Consider the following 25,875-nt stretch of genomic DNA (forward strand, 5'->3'; position numbering starts at 1 on the left):
ACGAATACGATACGAACTAACACACGTTATATTAATAACTCCACACGTGATATAATCACAGTTATAGACTCTCGACCTCACGTCACTTGACTCACGAACAATAACTGACTTACACGAACTTCTGAACTACAAGCCGTAACCTATATAAATACACGACAACTTCGCCTCAGGCGAAGTTGTCCATAACTTCGCTTGGTTAACAAGTTCGCCTAAGCGAACTTGTCAACAACTTCGCTTTAAACAAACAAATACATAAACAATATTACAGACTCGATTACAGACATTAGACATATGAACTACTGACATTTATGCACCAACAGACTCCCCCTTGGCAGTAGCTTCATATCTTGATCTTTCAGCTCTTGTCTCGTAATCCTGTAACTTCAAGCGTGCACTCCTTCTCTAACGCACACCGACACAACCCTTTGATATTTCCTTGCTTCATCCTTCCAAGCAGGAATATAAAAGATCTTTTTCTCGTTAAGCATCTTCAGATCAGCTTGCGATAAGTTAACAAGATGCATCGGATCGTAAACTCTAAGGATCTCTTTTTCATCCTCATCTTCCATCACTGCCTCCGCTGTCTCACAATCAACGAACCACCACTTTAGGTCTTTGAGCACATCCTTGGGCATAAGCTTCATCGGTACTTCTTTAAGGCACCGGATTGGTTTATACTTCATAACCATCCAAGGCTTTCCATCAGCTCTCAAACCTCTATCCCTGTCTTCAACAAGTTTCCCTTTCTGTGGTTTCAACAGCTCAAACTTCTTTTCCTTTATGCTCTCTTTCCATACGATTTTCCCTATGACTCTAGCCATATTATCATCACTTCGATTGATCAACCCCAATCTGGCTAAGTCTTTAACCTCACATTCAGGCAGTGTGTTTAACGATCTCAACATTCTTCTAAGGTACTGAACTCCATCATATCGTTTAATCACGAAGAGCCGCAACTGCTCATCATAAATCCAGCATATAATCCCTTTCTTTGCTTCAGCATAGCCCTTAATATTGTAACTCTTTTTGAACATGGTAGGGACTGCCGGTTTCTTCGTTTTGACGAACCATTGAGCGTATCCTTCCTTCCACCTCGGCTGCTCTTCCCATTCAGTATCTTCAACTGCCGTCTGATCACCCATATCGGCCTTCTCAACCTCTGGAATGTCATGTTCGACATTTTCCTCTATTATCTCTCCTTCCTCAATCTCATTCTCAATCTCAATCTGCTCACCGATCTTCTCAATCACATCACTCGGCAGCACATCCTCATCAAACAATATATCATCGCTGAACATATCATCATCTAGTTCTTTCAACGCATCAATCACGTCATCACCTATATTCTCATCATCAACCAACACCACATCATCACCACCAGAACCACCAGCCGCGTCGGCAGACTCCCCCTCAGCTGTGGAAGTACCAAGAGCTTGAGAAGTTCTTGGCAGCTCACCACCTGCATCTTTCGATGCATTGGGATCATCGTCTCTGTCGTTTCTCTTCTTCGTCCTGAGCTCGTAGCCTTTACAGCTCATCTCCCCCTGAGATGCCAAGAACTCCTTCAAGGCATCTATAATTTTCCCATGCTCAACCAGGAGGGATGACTGTAGTTGATTTGCTTCTACTAGGCGTTGAATAGTCTTCGATTGCTCTGCCACGATCCGCTCTAGTGAAGCTATTCTCTCTGAGTCTGACATAGGCGTAGGCGAGACATCAGAAGCAGGCGTAACCGCAGGTGGTACCATACCTGATAACCCTGCAGTAGTGACGACCGTTGACTCTACAAATCGTGCAGCAACCACCGACTGAGTAAGCGTTGGAGGTGGTAGAGACACAATCTCCGGAGTCGAAATCTGGATTGTAGTGGTAGATGGAATGCCAGCAGATGATGTAGCCACCACGGGAACATCCGCAGCGCTCGTACTTGTAACCTGTACAGAAGTAGGAACGATAGACATACCAGACAGTGCGGCCGGAGCGAAACGTACCATCCTTGAAGTCTCTCCAGCTCCCATACCTGCACCTGTCCTTTCCCGTCTTGAACGTTTTATCAGCTTATGTATATCTTCTTCCTCTTCTGACTCATCATCATCCTCCGTTCTCTTTCTCTTCCCAAAAGTTCTCTCTCGAGACACCATCAACCGTCTCCCCTCATTCATGATCTCATCCAAATCTGAGTCAGCCATCGACGTAGCTGCTCTAGTAACACTCACACCCGAACCTTGTGCAGCAGATACCTGCACCTCTTCATGTGTATCAACTTGATCCATATCGAAATAACCTTGACCTCCAAAGACAGCATCAAGATCTATATCCTCTGCAGCTAACAACAGGCACAGCAGATGCAGCTTGAGTTGCTCTTGCCTGTCGCGGTTGAGGATCTCTGTACTCGTCCCCACCAGCAGGAACATACTCTGGGTTGATTAAAAACCCAAACAGTGGAGTATGCCTTGGACGCCGCTCAGGCTTGCTCCTCACACTCGAAGTGCGGCATTGAGCGAAGATACGCTTGCTCACAGATTCCACGTATCTTATTGGTCGTCGCTGAGGTAGATTCGGAGCCACATGGTTCAATATCATCTGGATGAAACGTGGATACATAATGAACCGCTCCCGAGCCATCGCCCTTCTCTGTCTATCGATCTCGTAAAAGACCATCTGACTAAAACTATAGCGTTTATTGTAAGTCAGTGCAGTCATTGCGGACTGCATGGTCGCACCCATACCGTCAGTGCCCGCCTTCCTTCCTGACATGCAAACTATCATGACGTGCATAAGGAAGCGCCACTGATCAAGTAGAAAACCCTTCCGTCTCTGTGTATCGCCTAATGGACCAGAATAGCCCATTCGGAGAAACGCTCCATCACGAAACGGAGCCACAAACTCAGTTGGGTCGTCCCTCGTCTCTTCTCCAAACCGTATCGCCACCCGAATCTGTTCAGAATTGAACTGAACCTGTTGATTGTTCACAGTCGCTCGCATGACCGGGGGCTCAACACGACAATCGTATTCTACCGTCTGCCAAAAGTCTTCGATATTTGGTAAGGATATCGGCAGAGTCGTCGTGATAGCATGAAAAATCCTCGAGCGTATGAGGAAAGTAATAATCTCGTGGTAATCCTCAACGCCGCTCGCTTCCGGGTCAAGGGTGATGTACATATTGTGACCCGGGAATAATTGCCTCTGATTGTCACCATCGTCTCCTCCTGCACCTCCAGCACCAGCTACTGCAGCCATATCTTGAATCGTGAGGAAATCTGAGAAAAATAACTAAGAATCGGATTGAAGCAATAAGTTCGCCGGAGGCTGTATATGTTCGCCGGATATATCTGATAAGTTCGCTGTTTGAAAATAATGAAAACGTTTGACCTTTGAACATCCTTATATAGGGGCGGAGTTATACAGGCGAAGTTACGGATAACTTCGCCTAGGCGAAGTTATTCACAACTTCGCCTGTTTAACAACATCGCCTATATTTACAAAATCAAACCTTATAATTTGAACATTTTTCAATTAACTATTTAAAAATTCCCTTTAAGAAATAAATGACATGATCAATTCTAAGTAACCAGTTAAAAAATCATAAAACTATCTAAATACAAAAACTTAAAAAAAATTAAAGTATAAGGGATCAAATTTCAGTCTAGTTAGGGACTACCACGTTTTAGAAAAGATCCGAACAGGAATCATACTAATTACGTGACTGTCACATAGATCCGTGTTTAGCTGTATTATGACATATAGAGACAGGTTGTAAGCAGGTATAACTTAAAGTGGTTTTCATTGTTTCTGTGATACGAGTTAGGTTCGATTAAGCCTCAAAATTTAAGTGGGCAACAACTCAGAGATTTTGATGCCTCCTATCTATTCTCAAAGCGTATTTGGCTTTCCCCAAGTCACCCCAAATTGACTTCGACCCATAGTGTCTGATTAAACTTGTAAGTATTCTTGATCTGCTTCCCGTTCTTCTCTCTTACTCAATGATTGTGAAGTCTTGATTTTGTCATCTCTAATATGTTTCAATAACTCTAAATATTTTTTTTTTCCGAATAAACATAGACTTCAAAGTAGAAATTAACTGCAAGTCCCGAATCTGGATCACTGCAGTATCTTGAGACGCTATCTTCACGGGAATCAGAACACTTACGGGCTCGTGTATGACTGGGCAATCACTTTTCTGCCTATCATTCGGAAAGATATATATGAAGACATGTAAAACTCTTAAGGAGTTTCCACGTAAAATCAAGTAAATTTAGTTTGTATCACATCTACTTTTACGCACCATTAAAAAGTTACCATGACATACAATGACTGTTCTAAAGCCTTTTAAGCCTAATAACTTCACTAGTTAAGCACACAAAGTTAGTATATCTATCATTTTCCAAGGTTGGATCAATTTTCCGTTTAACATAGCAAACGTACTTCTTACGAAGTAGTAGACTTGAAAAATAATTTCATTTCCCTTTTTTTTAAAAAAAAAATTTTAACATTAATCGCCCCGACCAAAACAAAGTCGTCAGGTAAACGGCTATCCCGAAGATACAATGGATCAGCTGGACCGACCACATACTAGTATGTGTCCTTATAACTAAGTATGATCGACTAATTTTCAGCGAAAGAATAAAAACTCATCATAACCGCCCCGGTCACTTTCAGTCATCTGGTTAATGGCTATCCTCATATTCTATAAGGACCAAACATATCCTAAGACATGTCCTTCAAACTGAGGTAACCGACATAATTTTAAGCGATTAGTGACGTTTTTTTTTTTTTATTTAAATACAAGAAAAGCATGGTTACTCGGGATTGATCATCCCATTCAGTTCAATAAGGTTTTGAAATCTGGATTTGCAAACGCTTTAGTATATAAATCAGCGAAATTATCAAGCGTATCCACCTTTTCAAGCACAATCAATTTCTTCTCAGCACAATCCCGTATAAAATGATGACGTATGTCAATATGTTTAGTTTTACTATGTTTCACGGGATTGTTAGTTACTGAGATAGCAGCTGTGTTATCAATGCAAATAGGAGTAAGTAAGAAATTCAGACCATAGTCGCGCAACTGTTGTTGAATCCAAAGAACCTGAGAGCAGCAGTTGGATGCTGCCATGTATTCTGCCTCACAGGTTGAAATTGCGACTGAAGTCTGCTTCTTGCATTGCCACGACACCAATCTGCCACCAAGAAACTGACATCCTCCAGTTGTTGACTTCCGACTCTGATTGCACCCTCCATAATCAGAATCTGTGTAAGCGACCAGCTCCAAGTCTCCTCCTCTCGGGTACCACAACCCCAGCTTCGGCTTGCCCTTGAGATACCGCAGTATCCTCTTTGTACCTTTCAAATGAGATTCTTTTGGATTTGCCTGAAAACGTGCACAAAGACAAACAGCAAACATTATATCAGGCCTAGATGCAGTTAAGTACATTAAAGAACCTATTATTGCCCGATATTGAGTTGGGTCCACATCTGCATCACCGTCTAATTCAGCACCCAATTTGTGATTGACGCAGATTGGAGTATCATATGGAGAACTGTCCTCCATCTTGAAGCGCTTGAGCACATCATGAACATACTTCGTCTGATGAATGAACATCCCGTCCTTCTTCTGATCAACCTGCAATCCTAGAAAGAAAGTTAGTTCACCCATAGCACTCATTTCAAACCTTTTCTTCATGACGGCTTCAAACTCCTGACACATGGAGACTTTTGACGCAGCAAATATAATGTCATCCACGTAGACTTGTACTAGCAGGAAGTCGCCTCCATCTCTTTTGAAGAACAACGTGCTATCAATTTTCCCTCTTTCAAAACCATTCTCGAGCAAGTAATCCGATAAAGTTGAATACCAGGCACGAGGTGCCTGATGTAATCCATACAACGCCTTGCTCAACCTGTACACGTGATCTGGAAAGTCTGGGTCAGGAAAACCCGGAGGTTGCTCAACATACACAACCTCATCAACTTTCCCATTCAAAAATGCACTCTTCACATCTAGCTGAAACACCTTCATCTTTTCATAAGCAGCAAACGCCAAAAACAATCTTATGGCTTCCAACCTGGCGACAGGAGCGAACACTTCGTTATAATCAATCCCCTCTTGTTGATTAAAACCTTTAACGACTAGCCTCGCCTTGTTTCTTATAATAATCCCTTTATCATCTCTCTTGCACTTAAACACCCATTTTGTGCCTATCGCATGCACATTCTTTGGTTTTTCAACCAAAGTCCAAACTTCCATCTTCTCGAATTGAGCCAACTCTTCTTGCATGGCTTCAACCCACGAGCTGTCCTTTAAAGCCATTTGATAATTCTTCGGTTCAATCTGACTTATAAAGCAGGTGTACAGGCATTCATTGATTATTCATGTCTCCTTAATGCTTGTATAAACACAGGTGTGTTCATTCAAGCTACTTCTCGTTTGTACACCTGAGGACACATCACCAATCACATTATCCAAAGGGTGATCTTTATGAATTCTCGTGGTCGGAACAGAACCGACATGCAAATTATCTTCCAAATTGGAAGAGATCTCGTCAATGGTTGTTTCTGGCTGAGAATGAAATGGATTGAAAAATTCTTCTTTAGTCGAGGCAGCAGGGGTACCAATAGAGTTTGATGAGGAAGGTTGACATTTATCAATCAGCTGTCTTTGCAATAGATTTTCTTCCTCATCAAGTATCATCTTCGTCGCAACTCTCTCTTCCTCTTCTGCAACATCCAAAAACGGTACTTTAAAAGACTTAAAAAGTTTAACATAGTCGAAAAGCTCAGCAGGTCCATTGCTTGGTTTTGGCGGTTGGTAACTTGTGATGTCGGTGTTACACACCACCTCCACCTTGCAGGTTGAAGTATTGAAGACACGTCTGTTATGAGTCCCAACAACATAACCGACTAAGATTCCTTCATCGGCTACTTCACCAAATTTAGAATTTGTCTTCAAAATCGAACAAGGGGACCCGAATGGTTCAAGACCACTCAAATTGGGCTTTCTCCCATGCATAAGCTCGTAACACGTTTTATTAAGCCTCTTAACCGTTAAGACTCTGTTCAGGACATAACAGGCTGTAGCAACAGCTTCAGCCCAGAACACCACAGGAAGCTTCGAATCTGCCAGCATAATTCTGGCTCCTTCAATTAAAGTTCGGTTCTTCCTTTCAGCCACTCCATTTTGTTGCAGAGTATACGGAGCGCTGTATTGGTGTTCAATTCCTTTATGAAGACAGAAGATCTCCATCTCAAAATTCTTGAACTCCGTTCCATTGTCACTCCTGATGAATTTAACTGTTTTACCCATGACGTTCTCAACTTTGGTAATCAAATTCTTCACCATTTGAGCCGTCTCATCTTTCGATTTCAGAAAATATACCCACGAATATCGCGAGTAGTCATCAGTGATCACCAAGCAGTAAGAAGTACCTCCTAGACTTTTTGCATATACGGGACCGAAGAGATCCATGTGAAGCAATTCTAGAGTACTGGCAATAGAGTTGACCTTCTTGGTGAGATGGGATTTCTTGTGTTGCTTTCCCTTCTTGCATGCTATAAATTTGTCTTCAAAGTTAAAACTTTTCAAGGGAACGCCCATCACAAGTCCATTCCTGACAATGTGGTTCATCTTCCGAAGATGAATGTGCCCCATCCTCCTGTGCCACAGTTCGGATTCCGATTCGCTTGCTTTCGTCATTAAACATGATTCTTCCGTGGCCATTTCAGTAGACCGTATATCCATCACATAAGTATTTGTATCACGTGGAGCTTTCATCACTATCCACTCGTCTGGTATCTGAAAACCAGGCTTCAACACGATCGCCTCATTCTTCGTGAAATGAACAGTGTACTCCTTATCACAAATCTGCGACACACTCAGCAGATTGTGCTTCAACTCTTCTACAAAGTTCACATTCTCAAGAGTCATTTTTCCATTGGACACCGTTCCTCTTCCAGTAATTTTGCCCCCACTTTCACCGGCAAAGCTAACTCTCGCTCCTTGAACAGGTTTTAAGTCGTGCAACAAGTATTTGTTACCCGTCATGTGCCGGGAACAGCCGCTATCTACAATCCAAAGACTGTGGGCAGCCCTGTTCAACTGTTCCTGCACAATAAAGCAAAGGATTAGAATCTAGGGACCCAAGACCAATTGGTCTTGGATCTATACATTCCGTACTTCGGCTTTCCAAAGTTAGCATCTGGATAATTCCTGTCAGTCCTATTAGGAAATCTCCTTGGAAATTGAGTGTGAGGCCTTCCAAACCTATGTGTATTGAAAGTATTATATCTTGCGGTTTGGTTATTAGCATTGTTAAACTAAGGTTTGTTTCAGTGAAAACCTGAATTAGTTACATTTCGGAACTTTGAAGGGTTTTCATTTTTAGCAGTATTAAAATTACCATTAGGCTTATGCTCAGTTTTAATAGGCCTCACACCTCTGAATTTCGGCGTCAGAGGGCAATCTGCAACAAGATGTCCTAACTTATTACACCTAAAACAACACCTATGCTCCATTTTCTTTTCAAAGGTTGTTTTGGATGTCGAGGCTGTGTTACCGGCCGTTCGTCTCACATAAGGTGGGACGTACGGGTTGAGTGGAGTACTCTTTTTATAAGTTTTATCTTTTTCTCCACCAGTGGGTAACACTACCTTCTCTTTTGTCTTACCCGATTCGGACAACTTATCCGAATCTGATGAGACTGGACTCGTAACAGAAATTTTCACACTTGAAACAGGCGAACTCGTTTCGCCACTACTAACACTTGGTTCTTTACTCGTAACCTTGATTGGAACTGTCTGAGGAACTTCAAAATCAACAGATTTCTGAACACTAGGTTTAAAAGTGTAATTGTGGTTATAAGGTGGTGGAACCTCGTGATAACCAATTCCTCCCCTCTTCGCAGAGGAATCTTGACCATTAACAAGGTGATCAAGAATAGCTGAGGAATTTCTGAACTGCTCAAGTTTTCGGTTCAGTTCCACCACTTTCACCTGGTGGTCAGCAATCTGCTTTTCTCGTTCAGCAATCAGTTTAGTCTTTTCTTCTAAAACCTCATAACTTAGATCAATTACTTCAATTTTTTCAGCAAGTTTTGTTTTTAAGCTTTTAACATCTTTTTCACACGCTTTTATTTTAACTTTGTAACTGTTTTCTCTTGCTTTCATAAAGTGATGATCTTCTTTAAGAGTTTTAAATTCAGCATCTAAACGAACATACTGATCAGTTATGGTAGCAAGTTGCTCAGACAAATTCTCACATTTAATACAAATAGGTTTAGAACTTACCTCGGAGAGTTGATCCTTGTTATCTGCCATGAAAGCTTTTTCCTTACCAGTAGCTTTCTCTTCTCCAGTAATCTTCTCACATTCTTCATTCTCAACCTTAGCCATATTTGCCTGCTCACTAGTTTCATTCGAATGCAGGTTCCAGTTGTATTCACCTGCTTCTCTGGACATCATGGCATTGACTTCATTACTACTCCCAGTGTGCTGTGCAGACCGGCCTAGACCACGTTCAACTCGCTCGTTTCTGCACTCTTTGGCAAAGTGCCCGTTTTGTTGACAGTTATAGCACCTCACCTTAGACTTGTCGAACCCTGGCCTGCCACCAACAAACTTTCTCCCCGTCTTTCTCATAAACTTCTTCACTCTCCTCACTATCATGGCCATCTGCCATTGTAAATCCATTTCCTCCAGATCATCAGCATCGATCTGGTCATAGTCTTCATCCAGCATCGCTGGATCAACAACCTTTCCTTGAATATAGTTTTCATATGAAGCAATAAACGAAGCATAGAGGCCAAACTGCTCTTCAGCAGATTTGACGTTCATTGGCATCTTAGAGTAATTATTGCTTGAGGAACTTGAAGAGCCACTACTCTGGCTTGCTGTCTGTTTAGTACCACTTGATCCACCGGCTACAAAGCAAACATCCCCATTTGAGTTTACTGACACATGCCCCTCCTGTGAAGACTTGGCACCCGACTCGCCCTTCGTGTAGTAGGCGGCAGAATCAGTCTTTGAACTTGAATTGGAGTTTACTTTAGCACCGTACATGCCTGGATCTTGAACCTGATCCATAGATGTTTCTTTTCTTACCATATTAAGCTCAAAAGTTCTGAGCTTGTTGACAGTGGTTTCAAGATCATAAGTAGGGAAGTCCTTGTCTTCCCTCATCAGTACAGTATACATCTCCCATTTTGGTGGGAGGGCATCGAGAAGCTTCTCAACTATTTCTTCTTCTCGGTAGGAAATAGAATAGTTACTCAATTCCGTCATTAGATGATAATATCGAGTGATAATATCATCAAGAGATTCGTTCTTCAAGTACTTAAAGACTGAAAATTGAGTTTTGAGCAACTTTATCTTTGAAGCCCGAATACCTACATTCCCTTCAAATCTGTTCTCAAGAGCTTCCCAAAGCTCTCTAGCTGATGTATACTTTCTGAACGTATGGAGGATCTCCTGTGGAAGAGCCATTGTGATTGCAGCATGAGCCTTGCTTTCGGCTTCATACATCTTTTTCTCCTCCTCTTCCATTTTACTGTATTTCTTGATTTGGTCTCGACCCTCATACTCCATGACTGGTGGAATATATCCATCTTGGATGCATACCCACATTTTCGCATCCTGGTACTTAACGTATTGTATGAACCGATCCTTCCACGCGACAAAGTCGGTTCCCTTCAGCAACCTTGGGGCCTTTGTAGCTGACCCCGCTTCAACTTCCATCTTTACAAGCTCCGAAATGTTGATCGACGACATCCTTCTTGAAGACTAAGAAACCCGAAAAATTCTGAGTAGGCGAAGTTAAAAATTTTCCTCTGAACAGTACTGTAGGTGAAGTTAAGGATAACTTCGCTTAAGTAATAACTTTGCTGGATCTTTCTTAAATTCGCGTGACTGGGCGAAGTTGAGAATAACTTCGCTTAGGGTAAGCGAACTTAGAAAGTAGGCGAACTTGAAGAAAAATTCGCTGAGCTAGGCGAACTTGATGAGAACTTCGCTGAGTTAGGTGAAGTTGAGGAGGTAGGCGAAGTTGTAAATAACTTCGCTTCTCCTTATATCTTCGCCGAAACCCTACGTATCCTGACGGCAACTTCGCCTGATGAACAGCAACTTCGCCTGACGAACTCAAACTTTCTGCAGATCTGAAAATCGGATTTTAACGAGGTTTTTGACGGTTTAAAGGCTTGAACACACTGGTAGGAGGCTAGAATGAGCAAAAACACCAAAAACTCGTCTCGTGAATAGTCGAAACGGGACGAATTCTACACCCGCGTGAATATCCCGAACCACACAATCGAGCAAATGCTCTGATACCAATTGTAGGTACCCTTGACGGATCACACGAGATATCCCGATATACACAGGTGCGGAATCCCTGTGTAGATCGTTACGGACGTAGAACACAAACACACGAACACACGAATACGATACGAACTAACACACGTTATATTAATAACTCAACACGTGATATAATCACAGTTACAGACTCTCGACCTCACGTCACTTGACTCACGAACAATAACTGACTTACACGAACTTCTGAACTACAAGCCGTAACCTATATAAATACACGACAACTTCGCCTCAGGCGAAGTTGTCCATAACTTCGCTTGGTTAACAAGTTCGCCTAAGCGAACTTGTCAACAACTTCGCTTGGTTAACAAGTTCGCCTAAGCGAACTTGTCAACAACTTCGCTTTAAACAAACAAATACATAAACAATATTACAGACTCGATTACAGACATTAGACATATGAACTACTGACATTTATGCACCAACAGATACTGTGATTCATAATTTCAAAAAGTGTTGTACTTCATTGAAGATGTGGGAATAACTCTTAAAACGCTTTGAAATGAGATCTTCATCAAAATCTACGGGACAAAGTACAAGCAAACATAAATTTAGCACAAATAAAAACCAAAGTTATTGTCATAAAGACGCACACATACACATCATGATGCCACTATTCAGCAATACGCTGTACCATTTATCATATCAGTTTCTCATCTATCCTTTAAACCCACCATGCATTCAACCCATGTCGAGCCTAGTTATGATGAAACCACTTATGCCTCCTCAGCACCACTAGTAATGTTTCCTAAAGTATACCCTTAGCCTGGTCACCATCTATAAATACTTAAGCTAATTTATGAAGTGCTTGCATTCTGCATTCAAATTATAATTACCATTTATCTTAGTCGTTAAAGGAGGTGGAGGTTTTGGGTTCAAGTTTTACATGTGGTAAAAAAATATTAAAAAGAGTTTTAGGTTGGGGTAGAGGGTTTTCTCACATATGACGGGTTTTCTTCTGAGGATGAAATAAAAATGATCAAGTAAATCAGTAGTCCATCAATGATCCAATTAACCGTTAAAAAATACCTGTCTCATTATATGCAAGTATTTAGCAAATTGTTATAAAAATGTCTGACTAATATTGACTTTTTGTTGAGTACAACCATAAAGTTACATGCCTTCTCTACTGGATATACCTTGGAACAAATATTAATAAAACAACCATTCTTACTAACTATATATAACTGTCAAATCCGATGAAGATATATAATAAAATTAAAAACACTGTGATTTGACAACAACATTTTCTTAATCCTTACCACAAAATTAGAAATAATGTTCATGATACAATCTATGTTTATCATCGCATAGCGGCATAGTCACAACACGTAATAATTTTTTTTCGAAGTAAAGTACAGTAGTTGTCTTTGTACGTGGTTTGATCAAAATAACTGCTCTAATCCCAAAGTTACAATTTGGCTATTTCAATCACTAAGTTTAGATTTTGATTTCAATTAAATCTAGTACTATTAAGTTTTTCTGTAAAATAAAAGGTCATTTTTATTCTTTTTTTAGGTAAAAGTATTAATACAGATGGTATATTCTTGTGAACATGAGGTAAATAAAAATAAATATTTGTATGCACATGTGTATGTGTGTATTTAATATGTGATATGGATGTGTTATGTGTATGTGTATGTGTATGTTTATATATGTGTAATTATTTGTATATATGTATGTGTGTGTGCATACATGTCTGCATATGTAAAACTTATCAAATACCAGTCCAATTTGAACATTTTTAAAGTTTAGAGTTTCATTCTAATTAAATAAAAGTTCAAGTGAAGGGTAAAAGTGATAATCTAGAAATATATAACAACTCAATATTAGAACATATTACGTAACTTAACATTTAAGACGAAAAAGACCAAAAATTTTAAATAAGCATATCTTGGGCTAGGAAATGAGTTACTAAAACTATAATTTATGACCGCTATCCCAAGCCTAACAATCCGCTACAAGGCAATAAGAACATAAATGCAGCGTTGACACGTGTAGTGTGACTCGTCAATTGGTAGCGGACCATTACCAATTTCTTAGCGGTCCGCTAAGCCGCAAAAAGCAATGAATTGCGAGAAATCAACATGTGTATTCTACTAATAAAGTAATGATATATATTTTTTTATCACGGCAAATTAATTAAAAAAAATGTTTTACATTATTATGTTATGATACCGAGTCTTAGGATTTAGATGCGGTTTACTCGACAACTTTAAAATAATCCACTTAATTTCTCTTTATAAAAGCAACGTACCAATCCAAAATGATCTCACAAAAAATGGCCGCCACCACCAACAAATCAGCCTTCCTTCTCCTAATAATCACTCTCGTGTTTTCTTCCTATGGGTAAGGGCCTCTCTTCTTTCAAACTGTTCATAAATAACGTTTTCTCTTCCATTAAAGATTTCAAACTAGGTTACCTTAGCTGCCTAGTTTTTCCTTTCTTTTTTCCCCCCCAAATATCCGCAAAAAAAAACTTTTTAACTCGGATGTCTCTTTAACTCGACGTTCAATTTTTTGGTTGGGGTACGGTGACTTAACTTCGCGTTGCAATGGTTACGTTGAAGTTTTATATAAGTAATTATAACCATCAAGTTTTTTTCAAATCTCACGCGTATAGATTTATCTTTTTTATGCAGGATAAGAAATCCAAAGTGTTGGCATTAAAAAAATCCTTTTTTTCTTTTTTGGGAGAGGGGGGGGGGGGGTTGGTTTGTCAATTCCTGATCGATAACTAAATACGAAGTAAACGACTAACTCTCATTTATATTAATCATAATATATAACTCAAAGCGCTGATTACAACTCTCAAACCCTAACTCAGTTTGACTCTTGGTGAACCCTAACTTGGTTACATCATTTTCTCTTGACAATCCGTAACTTGGTTGCCCTATTTATAATGTTAACTCTAACTTAGCTAACAAGAAACCTAATAACCCTAACTTGGTCATTAAGCAACCCATTATTAACCCCATGTGGCTCAGTCTCAACACCTTTATAATAACCCTAACTTGGCCATGATCATCATGTTCGGTCTTGAACTGTGAATGTTTGTGCAGGGTTGTGGAAGGCGGATTTTGGAGCTTCCTTTTAAAAAAAGCGCATCCTGTATCAGGGAAAAAATTGTACCCTACAAATCCGAAAGGTAATGGTTTTGTTGACGGTGTCGAGTTTGCGTTGAGGAAGAGTGGGGAGAAATTGGCAAATAAGTTTTTCGGACCTGACGGTGAAATGGGTTTCCGTTGGGGATGGAAAGCTACTAAATACTATTTAAAAGTTGACAAGAGATGTGAAGAGTATGAACAACAATTAAAACCCTATTGCATTCCGCAAACTAATTACAACTTGAGGCCAGATTGTGTTGTGAAATGCATTGTTGTAACTACAACGAACAGTACGGTTGACAATACACCAACGTTATTCTACGATAGTTGCGACGATCCAATAGAGGCTATGTGCAATGAAACTGTCACTAACGCTGAATGTGCAAAGTTAATCAACGGGTGATGTTGACTTGATGTATCTTTTACTAAAAGGTTTCCTACTTGGCTTCACTATAAGATCTAAACAAATGATGTAATCAGACAATCATGTGTTATCTGTTATGGTTATGAGAATTAAGTTGTCAAGGGTAAACAAACATTATAATTATTAAACATTAGAAAACGTTATTAAACAATGATATGTATTGATGTGTTATCTTTGTTTACCTCTGTATAATATTTATTTGTTGTCGGGTCTCGTTTTGTATGATTATTAGTCTTTTGTATTGTATTATATTTGGGCTTGTCTTTGTTTTGTTTTAATCGGGCCTAAGGTCATTTGTACATAAAGCCTATTGGGCTATGTTATAATGAAAACATGTCTCATGCCATGCTTCCCTATAAATAGGAAGCATGTGCATGAGAGACACAAGCTTTTGTCAAAACAACTCTAACAAAGTAAGCTAAGTTCTCTCAAGCAACAAAAGCTGAAATAACAAAACACAACAAGATCCGAGATAAAGGTGCCTTAGTGTGATATTCCGCTAGCACTAGTTGATTGATCCAAGCATAGTTGTTAGATCATCGACAGGGTGAAAGTGTGGGTGACTTGATTAAAAGATTTGAAAGTTGTTAGCCCAAATAAGAGCTGCTGAGGTAATCATCCTAAATTTTGAGATAAACCACAAGTTGATGAATTCTCTCTCATTCTCATGGGCTACAAACACCGCCACAGCTAAGAGAACAACAAATCTTAATGCCATCTCAACCACGGATTTGATTCTCTACAATTAAATCCTTTGAATTGGATGATCAAATGAGAATGAGCAACCACTTGAGCTCTCTGAACCGAGCAGAAATCAACACCGGTTCTGCAATGACAACTGCCTTTATCAGCCAATCTCACCAAAACATGTATCCTGCAACCACACCCAAGTTTTTCTCCACATTGCCCCCTCGGAACACTGCATTCATCTCTGCTGGTAGTTCATCTGCTTCATCAAGTTCAAGTTCAGTTCAATATACGTAAACAAGGCCGTTGAACAAGCTTTAAAGGCCCATGGTATCAATACTTCATCAAAGAGTCAGTCCACTTCAAGCTACTCAAGTATCCTTCCACTCCTTAATGACTCAAACATTACGTTGGTCCATGCTTTTTTATCAAGTCATGAGGAGTTGTTACAAGGAAAAATCTTGCCCCCGTCATTCGAACAAAGTGATCTCAATGACATTTAACAAAAGCAATCTCAAGAAGATGGGCATCAAGTACCAAATGGCCATGGCTGTCCACAGAGTTACCAACTTCATGAAGAAATATGGGAAGGACAGTTTCAAGGGATTCAGGTGCAAAGAGAATTGGTTTTGATAAGGAGAAGCTCCGATGCTATAACTACAATGAAATGAGTCACTTTGCAAGGGAATGTACCAACCCGCCAAAACCAGAAAACGACATCAGAGTCACCGAGATTTCTGATGGGGATGGTAACAAATTAGTTGGGAAGAGGCATACGGGACATAAGCCAAACCAGTTGGTCCCAAGAATTGGAGGAAATCCTCACAAAGGCAGTTTAAGCTCAAACTCAAGAGCCTTTGTCTCTTAGACAGAAGTCTCAACTGAAGTAGACTGGGATGACCAATTCCAGGAACTCAAGAACCCGCTAAATCTTGCAGGAATGGCCTTCACTAACTACAATGAAGCTTCATCTTCTTCAACTGCAGGTCCAAGCACATCACCTAGCCATGAGGTAAACCACAATCTGTGCATACAAACTTGCATACACAAGGTTGAGTTTTATAGCCATAATAATGATAATGCTTTGAAAGAAATTTCGAAATTAAAGAATCTGAATACTGAATATGTTAAAGCTGATAAAATATATATAGAAAAGATTAAAACTCACCATGATGATGTTGCAAATCTTAAGCTTAAAATATTTCAATCTTAGAAGGAAGTTGAATATTACAAAGATATAATCTCAAAACTAAAAGATCAAATTAAAAATTTGGAAAATGAGATTTCAGTAAACAAATCAACTTCTGAGGAACATGAAAAGTCTGTTGAAAGATTTGAAGTAGCATCTGGTTAGTTAGATGAGATAATTGGAACTCAGAGGAGTGTTAAACTAAAAACTGGGCTGGGGTATGATTATACTATTGTACCCCCTCCCATGAATGATAATTACACTAGTATGCCCTACTTTAGTTACAACACTCTTCCTGAGGAAGAAATGTCATACGTGGTTGGTAAGCTACCAAAAGCTATGAAATTCGTTCCTCCAGTTTCACAGACTACTACTCCAATTTCTGTATCTAGTGAATCTAATGGTTGTATGACTTATGTAGCATGTGATATAACTGAGAATGGATGTGGGAAGGTTAATGAGGGTTGTGACACTAAAGGAGTTTTAGAACCACTTTTTGAGTCAGTTGTGGAACTAAATCAGTCAATTGACAACCCTATTTGTAATAATTTTTGTAAATCAATGTTGGATAATCTGGTCTCAACCTCAAATGTTGTATTTTTTGAAAGTCAGACAAATGAAAGTTGTACCACCGATTTTAATGAATGTGAAAGTTTATCTTCAGATTATGATTGTGAAACAATTTTTGACGAATCTATTGATAGCAAGGTTGATGAGGAAATTATACCTAGCTGTTCATTAGCTAGTTATAAAACTGAGGATACCAACTGTGAAAGAAAATGTTTTGAAAATGAAAAACCAAGTACTTCAGGTAAATACATCCCACCAAAGAAAGTTTCGTTTTCACTAAACACAAATTATCATAAGAATCCTCAGATTTATAACCAGTTTGATAATGATTATTATTCTTCTCAACAACCTAGATATTTTAACAACTTTTGTATAAGTTCTCTTGATGGTAAATGTTATAAGTCAGATAGTTATTATAAACATGTTAAGCCCCATGCGTCAACTTCTCAGTCACATCACACATATTTTAGATCAGATAATGTCTATAAAGCTCATCAAAGGAAATGTTGTTTTGTTTGTGGTAATCCGTCTCATCTCGCGAGACATTGTAAAAACTGGAATAAACACCAAAGAGAAATGAACAGTCAGTTTGGTCAATCATATTCAGAATTTGCTTATCAGAAAAGGACTGATCAAACCGACCATTAGGCCAGTGAGACAGATTCGAAGCCAAAAAAAACACAGAAAATAAAGAACCCCTTAATTGTTAACCAAAAGGGAAAGAAAAAGGTTAGAAAAGGGTTCTGAAGTTGAAAAGCCAAGGAACCCACCAAAAGTTTTCTAGAAACAAAAAGTAGAGGATTTTATGGTTAAACCCAAATGAAGGCAATCCAGAAAACCTTCTCAAAACCAAAGATATGTTAATTCATGTTCTTCAAGGGATTGTTCTTCAGACTCTGATTCACCAAGAGATTATATTTTCAAAAATCATAAAGTAAAATTTGGTGATTTTCTGTTTAATATTCCCGAGACAACTAAGTCTCGGGACCCCACCTCTAACTTGCTGTTCATGTGTGTAGGGTCAGTCAGGAAGGCCTGTTAATAGTATTTCGTACTTAGACAGTGGATGTACCCACCGTATGATTGGAGATGAGTCCTTACTATTTGATGTTAAACCATTTGATGGTAGTCATTTCTCTTTTGCTGGTGATGTGGGAGTGCAAATAACCAAGCAGGGAAAAGTTTCAAATGGAACCCTGACTTTTGATAATGTCAACCTTGTGGAGCAACTGAATCACAATCTCCTCAGTGTCTCCCAAATCTGCGATAAGCAATAATCCACTTTGTTCACAGAAAATGAATGTCTTATTTTGAAGCCTGGTTTTAAGGTCCTAGAAGAATGGATCTTGATGCATACTCCGAGGCATAATGATGCTTATATGCTGGACATGAGAAGCAATTACTCTATGCGGGTCACTTCGTGTCTGATGTCTAAGGCCTTAGAGAATGATTCATCACTGTGGCATCGACGGTTGTGCCACGTCAACATTAAGAACTTAAATAAATTGGTTAAAGGTGATCATGTGAGGGGTTTGAATGTTAAAACATTTTCTTGTATTGAAAAATGTTTATCTTGCTCAAAATGTAAAAAGCACAAACTCCCTCACAGACCCAAAACTGTCAATACCATAAACTCCATTCTTCAGCTGTTACACATGGATCTCTTCGGTCCAATTCAACCACTAGCAGTAGGTTGAAAAGCCTATTGTCTGGTTATTACTGATGATTTTTCGCGTTTCAGTTGGACATTTCTTCTAGGTCACGACAATGAGACAACACAATTTCTAATCCGGTTCATGACTTTGGTAGAAAATTAGACAGACAAGAGAGTGAAGTGCATATGAAGCGACAACGGAACAGAATTTTGCAACAAGGCTGTGGATGATTTCTGCCATAGCAAGGAGATCATTCGTCAATTTAGCGCCCCATACACTTCATAACAAAACGGGGTCGCTGAAAGACGTAATAGAACTCTTGTCGAAGCTGCACAAACAATGCTATCATTTTCCAAGCTTCCATTAATCTTATAGGGTGAAGCCATTAATGTAGCATGCTTTACCCAGAACCGTGTGTTTCTGAATAAAAATGCTGAACAAGACTCCATATGAAGTCTACTACGTGAACAAGCCAAGACTCAAGTACTTCAGAACATTTGGATGTCCAAGAACCTTGCTCCAAATAAATGCCTGCTCAACCTCAAAGTTTGCTGAGAAGGAAGATGCGTATTATTTTGTAGGCTATACAGCTGACAAAAACGCTTATTGGGTATATAACAAGAGAGAAAAAGTGATCACGGAGTCCTATAACATTGACTGGCAAGAAATGAATCCCACGGATGCACACACTGGTCCTAACTAGATGTTTGATTATGAGGGTTTGTTTAAACAGTTTTGAGGAGTATATGTCACACCTGTTACTCCCCTAGTAGCACCTGCACAGTCCATACCACGAAAGATCAGTCAATCTTAATGCAGGCTGGGTTAAGAAGTTTAGAAGATGTCCATATATCTACTCCCGCACATGTTAGAAATGTATTGTCTGTAGTTAATCAACCAGCTGTAGTCAATGCAATTCCTCCTCCTGTAGACACTGACATGGTCACAGTCGAAGATGCCACCGACTCAGATTCAGACTCTTTTATGTCGGCTGACAATGCAGAAAATGACCAGACTGATCCTCCGGCGAATCCTCAAGCAGAACCAAGTGTGGTTGAGTCCATTCCCACACCTCCCTCTTCTAAAGATATTCAGGTTGCTGCTGAGGAGACTAATGCATAAAATGTTCCCGCAAATGCTTCCGACAACACCGACTCCACTACAATTCCTGCCATCGCCGTACCATTTTATGATTATCCGTGAGATGGGCCCACTGATCATGAGCATCTTGTTGATCAAACAGAAACCACTGAACCTCACAACGATGTTCTGATCAATGCGCCAGCTGTTTTCCATCCCATAGAAAGCTTACCTGTGGAGATTGAAGCTACTCTAGTCGAACCCGTGGATCCGATTCCCCAATTACCTATCCATCGGACTCACCCGACTGTGAACATTATTGGAGATCCCTCGGCCGGTATCCAAACCCGAAGCACTTCTAGAGCTATTAAGAGGATTCTTTTTGCGTGGTTTATTTCACAGGTTAAGCCTAAGGATTATAAAGTTGCTATGCGTGAGAACTCTAGGATGGAAGCAATGCAAGAAGAACTGTTGCAGTTTAAGAAGCTGAGCGTTTGGAAAATGGCCGAGAAACCCGCAAACAAGAACCCAATCGGAACGAGATGGGTCTTCCGAAATAAGAAAGATGACAAGGGTGTTGTCATAAGAAATAAAGCCCGGCTTGTTATGCAAAGCTTTTCTCAACATGAAAGTGTTGAGTACGATGGGGTTTATGCTCCTGTGGCCAGGCTAGAAGCAATTCGTATCTTTTTAGCCTACGCCTCGCACATGAATTTCAAAGTATATCAAATTGATGTGAAGATAGCTTTCTTGTATGGGAAGGTAAAAGAAGAAATCTACGTCAAGCAACCACCAGGTTTTGAGGATCCAAATCATCCTGACTACATGTACAAACTTGACAAAGTTCTTTATGGCCTTCACCAAGCACCTCGTGCATGGTATGCTACACTTGCTGATCATTTGGCAAATAATGGCTATAAAGGAGGTGTCATTGATCAGACACTTTTTGTCAAGAAAGTTCGTGGTGATTTGATCCTAGTCCAAACGATAACATTTTTGGATCAATGAACGATAATATTTGCAAGGAGTTTTCCGAGGTTATGTAGAATCGGTTTGAGATGAGTTCTTTGGGAGAAATGACCTTCTTCCTGGGATTACAGATTGAACAAAAGACAGACGGGATTTTGATACATCAAGAAATATACGTCCATGACATTGTTAAGAAGTTTGGAATCAAGGATTCATCTGCTTTCATGACACCGATTGCTACACGACGCGTTCTCGCTCATGATCCGTCAGGAAAGCCAGTCGATCAACACCTTTACAGGTCTATGATTGGATCCCTGATGTATCTCACTGCAAACAGACTGGACATTATATTCCCTGTTTGTCAGTGTGCAATATATCAATAAGATCCAAGGGAATCTCACATGATCGCGGTCAAACGTATCTTCAGATATCTCAGAAGTAGACCTCGGTTGGGTCTATGGTATGCAAAAGAGTCTCCTTTTGAGTTACACGCCTAAACTGACAGTGATTATGGGGGATGTAATCTCGATCGCAAGTCAACATCCGGAGGATGTCAATTTCTGGGCGACAGGTTGATCTCTTGGCAGTGCAAGAAACAAGTCAACGTGTCCACCTCCACCACAGAAGCCGAGTACATTGCCGCATCTAGCTGCTGCTCCCAAGTGATTTGGATCCAGCATTAACTGCTGGATTACGGTTTGAATTTCTTTAACACCGGGATCAAATGTGATAATGAGGCTGTTGTGGCTATTGTTAAAAACCCGGTCCAGCACTCAAAGACAAAACACATTGACATCCGAATGCATTTCATTCGTGATTGTTTCGATCGTAAACTTGTCAATATTCAAAGGGTCCATTCTGATTATAACTATGCAGATCTCTTTACAAAAGTTTTTAGTCGTGCCAATTTTTATATCTTGTAGAGTCATTTTTAGTCGTGCCAATTTTTATATCTTGTAGAGTCATTGGGCATGATTTCTTTTGAGTAAATTTTAACCTTTTGCTTTAAAATTGTAAATATTTTTCAAATATGTCACAATTTTAGAGGGAAAATTGGGTTAGTTATAACTCACCAAAAAGATTTTCAATTTATCTTAAGAAAAACAAAAACAATTCATTTGATTGGCCATAAAGATTTTAATTTACGTTTAAGAAAATCTAAAAGGAATTGTCCCATTTAGAGGGATCTCCTACTTAGAGGGTGTCAGATACTTAAAATTTTCATTTTGAGAAATTGATTCAACACAATGTAAAATGATAGCACATTGATTTTAATGATCCTAGCGCATGAGAAAAGTAGATCAAAAGTCTACAAGGGCAGGGTCTGATGTGTAGATAGGCTTGAAAAGAGTAGATCAAAATTATCATAATATTAATTTCACCTTTACTCATTTTAATTCTTAATCTATCTTATTTTTGTTTTGTTTTTAGTTTAGTTTTCTTTTGTTTTAATTAAAATATTATCTTAGAAATATCTTATTTGTTTTAATTTTAATTTTATTAGTTTTTTTATTTTTTATTTTTATTCTCTAATTTTATTTTTAATTTTTAAATTTTATCTTTATTTTTAATTTTATTTTCATTTAACTTGTTAAAGAGATCACTTGTGCGAAAGTTGTCAGCAAAGGACCGACAAAATAAAAACTTGTAAACATCTGAGTGTCTGGATTCGGTGGGTGAATGTTTTTCGGGTTTAAATTTGCAAATATTTTTATAGATCGAGGACTGAGAGTGTAAATTCGTTTAAAACTCGAGATGGTTTGACCCTATCGTGAGATAGGTATATAAAGGGAAGTCAAAATATCTTTCACTGTTACTTTACACTTTTCATCCAAACACTCTCAAGTCTCTCTCTCTAGAAACCCTAGACCTTCATCCCAATCTTCAACCATCAAGCCTCATATTATCACATTAGATCGAAAACCACGGACCCTTCTCCTCCGATATACCATCACAACAGAATCTACATCTATTAATTTCTTGTTTCAGATCTAAACACAGTTCATATGAACCATTAGCTAGATCTAGGGTTTGGTTCCAAAAAATTGTTGATGAAAATCATTGTTGTGACTGTTGTAGAACATCAAAGAGAACTTGAATCATCTTTAGATTGTATTTTTAATTTTTATTTTGTACATATCTTAGATTTAGGGTTTTGCCGGACTTTCTTAGGTCCGATTGACCATGATAATGTTAGAGATAGGGTTTGAAAGTTTCCAGATCTTCGATTCGGGTATGATCGACCCTGTTCAAGGAAAAAAGGAAGATTTTGGGCTTAAGGAAATTTGGATCGCGTGATTGAAGAAAAGGAACCGCATAAGGCTTGAATCGTATGGGGTTCAAATCGCATCGCATGGTCCATGCGATGCGACAAGAACAAATTCAAATCGCATCGCATGACTCATGCGATGCGAATCAAAACCATGCGATGCGACTCATTTTATGCAATGCGATTTCTTTGGTCATGTGATGCGATTCCTTCACCCTTGGACAAATTTTTAGAAACTTGGACTTCTAAGCTACTAGACTGTTTTGACCCTATCATACTGTTTGGACTCTAGACCTACTTGGACATGTTATAATGCACTCAGATGGAGATATTAACTTAATATAAGTTAGATTAACTAATCCACTATTAAAATCTATTATCTAACTAAAAATATGTATATAAATGATAACTAAATATATTTATATATATCCAATGTATATAGTTAGGGTATATAATCATTATCTATTTATGTTTCACTATCTCTATGATGATTCTTATATCCCTTTATGTTTGATTTCAGCTTCATAACATGTATTTCCCTCTTGAGCTACCAAAGAAGAAACACAAGGTCTTCACCTCCGTGATAAAGAGGCTCAAGCAGACACCATTGGAATATGCTCGCATGGCTAACCCAACCATTCACACTCGTTGGGTTAAAGAGTTTTGGGAAAATGCTAAGGTTTTTAAGGATTCTTTATCTCTTACTTCCAAGGTGGCAGGAAAAAGCCTAAACATAATAGAAAAGGATATTAGATGGGCACTTAAGATCAAGGATGCCCCCGATAACCATTTCTCCAAGGGTGATCGAGCTGAGTTGAAGAGTTTCGTAGAGGAGATCGGGTAAGAAATAGAGTGGAAGGCACTTGAGAAGAGGCACCTCCCACCATACTGCGTTTATTGTTCCATGTGGTAGTTCACAGTCTGTCCGACTTACGTGGTGGTTTTGATAGCTTACGGACAGACTGGGTGGGAGTGATGGCCGCCATGACATACAGGGTGAAGTTCAACTACTCCAGGATGATATTTTTATGCATGATTGCCAACGCTTCTACCGAGGCTACCTGGATGATGTACCCGCAGTTTGTTTAGCTACTATTAGACGATATGATGCCCAAGGTTCCAAGACCGGTATATGCAACTGATTTTGATAAGAAGGGTAATCAAGTGCCCTCGTCTGAGCCCTATCATGTCAAGATAATTAACCAGATGGTTTTTAAATCTATGTTGAGCACGAAGGGCAAGGAGTATGTGTATCAGGGTGAGAGACATAGAAAGAAGTTTGGTTTGTTTGAGGAGACCAATACTTTTGATGATGAGTCTGGTGAAGAAAGCAGGGAGATTGTGTTGTCTGAACCTGAGGAGGTTGAGTCTGAGGAAGAGCCAGAGGGTCGTACAAAGAAGAAGCACTGTCAGAAGAAGCGGAAGGCCACTGGTAAGCCTTCTGCCGATGGGCCTTCCATGAAGGAGGATGAGGAGGAACAAGATGAAGACGTTCCGCCCCTCAAGCGCTTGAGGAAGATTGGAGACTCCAAGAAGGCTCCGGGTCTTGTCATTAAGCTTCCTATCACAAGTAAACCTTCAACTTAACCTGACCCACACACTGCCACACCAAGCACCTTAGCCGAAACATTAGCCACACTAAAAGCCAAACAAATCAAAATCCCAGTTTACACAAAACCCAAACCCAATGACCGACTAAAATCAAAAGCCAAACCCTCAAAAACACTTCTACACAACTCACCAGTTAGCTCACCAGAACCTTCACCCACACAACAAAACCAACCCTTACCGTCCCTTTTAGAAAACCTACCACCATCACCACCACCATAACCAACAGATCAACCTATTCAAATCACCACTCCACCAGAACAACCAATATCAACTGATCCATTCCTATCCTCACACTTCAGCTCACCGACCTTCACCTCACCTATCAAGACCACTACTTTTTGGTCTTAGACCTTCACCACTTCATCACCAGCACAACCAACACAAACTCCATTAACAACTCAACCTGAAACCACACCAGCACCTCAACCAACAACCCTGCCACTTACCATAACCTCACCACCACCTACCCAACCCATCACCTTATCCTTACAAACCACATCTCGGCCTATCCTATCTGACACGCCTCCCAGCACCTCCAAATCTACCTTCTTTTCACCCAAACGCATAACCACCGAGAAGTCTACCAAGCCTCCAGTGTATGCTAATCCTATCCTCGATAGGATCATCGCATTGGAGGAATCAAACGCGAAAAGGGCGAAACGTGAGCGAGTGCTTCTTGAGTACATTAAGACTCAGAAGCAAAAAGAGGTTGAGGCTACAAAGGAGAAAGCAGCTTTATTGGATCGAGTGGGTAGGTTAGAAGAGGCTCGAAATCTGGCTAATGCGTTGATTGATAGCCAGAGAGGATGGATACAAACCCTCTAGAAGCGGGTGGACAGCCAACAGCTTTTGTTTAACACTCAATCGCTGTCACGTGCTTCACATCAGGAAGAGGGTGCTAGGGTCGAGGAACAGGTGACGACCATAGAAAGAGCACTATCGTCTGCCTCAGCCCT

The sequence above is a fragment of the Bidens hawaiensis genome, unplaced genomic scaffold (assembly GCF_021521415.1).
Source record: "Bidens hawaiensis isolate Kalapana, Puna unplaced genomic scaffold, B.hawaiensis_p1.1 tig00026028_1, whole genome shotgun sequence".
In the NCBI taxonomy this organism is placed as follows: domain Eukaryota; kingdom Viridiplantae; phylum Streptophyta; class Magnoliopsida; order Asterales; family Asteraceae; genus Bidens; species Bidens hawaiensis.